Here is a 5,673-nt window from a genome sequence, read left to right on the forward strand (position 1 = left end):
GGGCTTGAATGTGCTATTCAAGAGTGCACCAGGCAAGCTGCAGAGACAAATGCCTATAGTAGATATTTCTTCAATAGGGTTAGGTCCAGCCCCCACAACAGCATCCAGCTCTAGGAAACAGACAAAGGAAGAGGAGGAAGTTGTGAACAAGGCCGAGGTTCATCTATGGCAGCCAAATCTGCCAAAGAAAAGGAGATTTGCCTAGAAGATGGTGAAGAGATGAACAAAAACAAAAAGCAAACCGTTCAGCAAAGGATAGCGTTAACTTAACGCATCAAGTAAAATCCTTAAAGGCTTTAAAGTTTCCTAAGTTTTAATATCTTAAATATCAAGAATAATAAATTGCCTTAAATTTGAAAGGCATAAAAAGCCTAAGGCTTTTTGGGAAAGCAAAAGCATATCCAACGTAAGGGAGGATGTAAAAAACTATAAAAGGAGAGGAGAGTGGAGAGTTAGGGGCCCCTTCGCTTGTATCTTCTTGTCATCTTGTGAGAGATGTGAGAGGAGGGTTGCATGCGAGAGAATTTTTTTGGAGGTGCTATTGTCGAAGTGGAGGAAGATAGACTTTGAGGTGTAAAGCTTGGAATCAAGGCTATTAAGGTATGAGAATATAGTTTACTTGGTTGTTGTCAAGATCTTGATGCTTTCATTGTGAGTTTTCTTGCGTGGTTCGTGGTGTTTCATAGAATATTTTAATTTTCCAAGTTGTGTTGTGCATTTGACAAAGTCAATTACCCTAATCGGCACTCCTTAATATCTCGTTATCGAGTTGTGAGTGAGGCTTGTTCTCGATCACTGCTTGCGTAACAGCGGTTTATGTCAACGTGATGGTTGCATGGAGCTTTGACCGTAGCGTCTTGCGAAGGGGCGGAGGTCTCAACCGAGGAGTGGGAATTCTCGAGGGGATGTATTCCAAAGGTGATGACGTGTTTAAGATTTGTCCTATCTATATTTTATATGCGACAACTAATTGAGTGTTTCAATGTACAGTACAAAATATATAGTGCAGTATCGTCGCACGAACGACATTTCCGCGTGGAGCGTATTGACAAAATGCGCTCCACAACAGAGTGTGGTATCATGGAAAGGTTCGAGCAAGAGAGCCGACGATGAGCAATAGATCGAAACACGGTTATAGATGAGATGGAGTATTTTGAGAACTTGCAAAGTATTGTTATAGTGGATTACCATAGCTTCTCCAGGATACTATTCGATGTGCAGTGGTTCAAAGTGGTACTTAAAGGAGCTGGAGCAATAGTTCGACGAGGTCCATTTGGATTTCTTGAAATAGATTCCAAAAAAAATGGATGGATTTGCGCGACACCTTTATGTTGCTGGCCCATTGTGAACAGGTGCATGAACTCATTTGTTTTTTAATTGTATTACCACATGGTACATGTCACAATAGTTAAATCTCTCTTGTACATGATTGTGAACATGTAATCTTCTATCCAAACCCCCAAAAACCTCGATGGTGGTATGTTATACCTTCAGCTTTGATGGACCTAAAAACGGGCCGGCACTGGCTCATGCACTAGCCGGGCCTCGTCACTACGTACAAGACAATCTCTCGGCCTCGCGGCCAGGAGCGTCTATCAAAATCTCTGCCTTCCTAAACATTGTGTTTGTAATACGTTGTTTGTAGTCCACTCTTCTCTCACCCACTACTCCTTAGAGGGAGTCCCTTACACATTGCCTAATGGCACGAAGCACAGACATAGGGGGTCCTCCAACGGCTGAATGCCGCCACCCCTCTGCGACTCTCTACACCTTGGGGATTGGCCCCTCGATGCGTCGCTCAACATATAAACATTTCGCACAAAATCCACTCAAGGTACCATTTAATCGTATACAGGAATGTACCATTGTCCTTACTTCTCTTTTCCCTAGACCCCACAATTAGTCTATGGCTTAGGGTGTCCTGTCTCTCACTCAACGTGGGTCAAGGTCCTAATGAAAGCAATTGTTGTGCATCCAGGATTTCTGATACCTTTAAATATTTCCATGATTTATGCATATTGTGGATGCCAAGTTCCCAAACAATTATGAAATCAATATTGTGCACATGTGCAAAACATCCTTTCAATGATTTTCAACTACCGTTCTTATGCGCGTTGCACAAACCTAGCACCGAGGAAACCCTCGTGCTACTAGGCTATTATTTTATAATTATTTACCGACCTATATGGCATGCAAACAAAAGAACTAGCAATCTTTTCATCATTTGACTCCACATTTAGACACATTTTGACCACTCTACCCTCCCATCGATCAATTGTTGCATTGTTGTATAGATTTATAGGGCATTTTGCCATCATTTTATGTGTAAAAAGCGAAAAAAACACACTAGAACAAGAAGGTGGGGATGAACTGAGGAAAATCCTCATGCTTCAGTCCCCAAAAACATTCACTAACATTGCTCTTAATTTTCATTAATTTTCTGCACCCAAAATGCATTTTTCCCCTATTTTTAGTGATTTTTCTCTATTTTCCTTGTATCTTCCCTTATTTTTCGCATTATTTTATTACTGAAAATTCAAAATAGGTTATGGGCTGTGGCCCTTAGTTCCTTATTGCAGCAAAATTGAAAATTTAGTTGGTGTTCCTATTCATTTTCCCATTTTTATGCCCAAAAACATCATTTTCCCTTGATTTTCCATATTTTACGTGTTTTAGTGTATTATTTTAAACCACAAGATGCATATTTTTCTGATTTTTTGATTATGATCAGCAAGTACTCATGGAAAATAGCAACATAAACAATTTTTAGCCCACGTGAACAACATTTCATCAATCAAAAGCCATAAAATCTCAAATTTCCTTTGAAAAAAAATTGAATTACCGCTTATTTGCGTGTTTCGGGTTTCATGTCCATGGCTACAAATCTGAAAATCAACAGCACTTCATGCTCAGCACGATCACAAATCACCATTTCCAGCGGGGAAGCAATCCGATCCATGCCGGACAAGCCTCCATCATTCTTTCTTCTTCCTTCTTCTTCCCACATGAACTTGCCTTTAGAAGAGAGAAAGGGAGGAGAGAGAAAGACTAGATTTCCATCTCAGCATTCAGGCCATCAATTGAGGAGCAAAGGACGGTGATAAGATCAGCATACAGAGGGGAATGAGGGGCCAATGTCTGTTGAGTAGGTTGTTTGCAGGCTGCATGAGGCACCATCATCCATCAAGCGCATTTTTCGGCCGTTGAAGGCGCCTTCTTTCTCACGTTTTTCCTCCTCTTCTCTCTCCACGATTGCTACATTTTATGTTTCATAAAATTTGGGCCCCAAGCTTCCCCAAAGGTCATGACCATTTGGCCACTCCAATGTCCACCTCTTCAAATCTTGCCCAACTTCTTGGCCATTTTCCCGTCCGCACTCGGAATTGAGCTCTGAAAAATCCTGGGCGTCCAGCTTAGCATCCCGCATTGGCAGTAGCTCGTGTCAACCCGCACGACTGTCTGAAAAATTATAAAAAATCAACAAATGTCGCTCGGGCACCTTTAAAGCACTTTGGCGCGTCCTGGATCGAGCCGCCGCCTTTGACGGTGAATATGTTTCCCTTGATATTCATAATTTTTAGCTATTTTTAAGCAATTCCCGGCACCAAAATTCCGCTCTCATTGGCGACCACGGGATAGGGCGACTCAGCCCGTTGAATCCACGAACATATCTGCACATAAACAACCAAAGAAGCATCAAACTAATACAAAACAAATATATCATGAAACTCAACACAATGCTTCCCCTACCCCTGGACAGAACCAAGGCATGACATCCACAAGAAGTAGGCCTAGCATTATCTAATAGAAGATTCGAAGTGAGTCACTAACCAACTGCTCCAACACAGCCAAACTAAAAAAACCTATCAAAGAGGTTGCCCTAAATAGTAGGCTGAACTACTTACCAACTAAGGACAACACAACTAGGAGCTCCTACAAGGCGAGGAATCCTATAGCCTGAGCAAGGAGTATTTTCTTTCAGTACATTTCTTCTTTTAGGGTTTTTATTTTATCAACATACTTGGGCATGTAAAAAGGAGGGAGCTGAGCGTAGTGACCCAAGGAGAACACGGCATCGGCCTCAGGACCTGTCTCGGCACCCAAGAACCTACCAAGCCCTCACAAGGCGACACTTAATCCTTTTCTAACGCTCACTTTTATTTTCGCTCCAACCTTCCTTGTTTTGGTATTATTTTTCTAGCAAGAAGCCACCCCTAGGAAGACAAGGTATCGGCCCCGGGTCTGACTCGTCCCCAGGAACCTACCAGGCCTTCGCAAGGCGATGATCAACTGCTTATATCTTTTCATTTCATTTCATTTCTTTGATAGGGGTTAGAACCCCTTTTTACACACCTTTGTATTTATATTCATCTTTTGGGATATTCAGGGTTTCTTGGCATCATCATTATTATTTGCTGGCAGGCTTCTCTAACTGCCTCACTACTAACAAGAACTCCTAGAACGGCTGCCTAGCAGGCTAGCAGAACATGGCCACTAAGACTTCCTTCTAAAACAGGTCTTTTGACGCTTAGCAATGTCTTTACAGGAGGCAATGACCACTCCGACCTCTCTCAAACATACTTAGCCTAAACCTGGGACTCTATGCCTTGGTTGCCGGTCCCCAACAAAAATATATCCCCTTGACAAGTACAAATACACATACACCAGGAAAGAAAGGTACTCGTAAAGGAGAGATGTCACCTGGATTGGCCACAAGAAGCCTCCATCGCAGCAAAGGCTCCTCCAGGCTCCACCAAATTCCACGAATCATGAAACCTGTCCAGCACAATACTTAAAACAAAAACCCTATTAAACGCACCCGCACTAGACAGGGAAATGGCCCTCTTGGCCTAATGAAATCAAACATGACTTTGCCAATAGATTGGCCCTCTTGGCCTAATGAAATCAAACAATACTACGCATAACATCCTCCTGGAAACATCTATGATAGACATCAAAGCATACCATTCCCAGGGGAACAGAGGCTCGTAGCCCTAAACTAGGTGCATCAAATTATGACCCATCCCTCCTGCGTATATCGCAAGAGGTGTTCGCATCACATGTCGTCTAATCAGTCTGTGGGTCCAAGATAATAAAGGCAGATGAGTCTCACCTATCCTCTGCATCACCCAGATCAACCATCGTTTGCCAAAGAGGGCATGTTCAGAAAGCATACCCCACAAACGACCAGGTCCTGTCTCACCATCAATAGATATATCGGGACAAGGGCCACAATTAAAGAAGAGGTATTCTTCATACGCAAAATTAGCCAAGGAATCTGCAAACTGATTCCAGTTTCGTGGAATCAGCTGAAAAGACACTCTATCAAATTCGTCTAGCAGGGCTATGGTAGTATGATGGTACATGCAAAGAATGGGGTTTCGCACCATATACGTCCCATTGAGTTGATTTAAAACCAACTAAGAGTCCCCTTTCACCAATAACCGGTGGATACCACCCTTCTTTGCAATATTCAAACCCATAATCAGGGCTTTGTATTCTGCCATGTTATTGGTAAAATTCACCCCGAGATAAGCAGCTAACTTCATAACAATGCGTCGTCGGGGGTCTCGGATGACAACTCCTATACTTCCTTTTTTGCATGCACCCCTGGACGCCCATCAAAGTACAAGGTGTACGTCCATAAAGGTTTATATATCCCACCATCTTGAA

At 42.6% G+C, this 5,673-nt stretch overlaps 1 long non-coding RNA gene across 1 annotated transcript; it reads left to right on the forward strand.

Annotated features, from left to right (window-relative positions):
- Positions 1 to 417: 417 nt before the first annotated feature.
- LOC148032105 (uncharacterized) lies at positions 418 to 1,936 on the forward strand. The gene is made up of 3 exons (XR_015691739.1): positions 418 to 600; positions 811 to 918; positions 991 to 1,936. It is a non-coding gene; the product is annotated as an uncharacterized LOC148032105 (long non-coding RNA).
- The last annotated feature ends 3,737 nt before the right edge of the window (positions 1,937 to 5,673 follow it).

Source organism: Lygodium microphyllum, chromosome 8 (genome assembly GCF_053477565.2).
Source record: "Lygodium microphyllum isolate KBCC chromosome 8, Lygodium_microphyllum_v1.1.10, whole genome shotgun sequence".
Classification (NCBI taxonomy): Eukaryota; Viridiplantae; Streptophyta; class Polypodiopsida; order Schizaeales; family Lygodiaceae; genus Lygodium; species Lygodium microphyllum.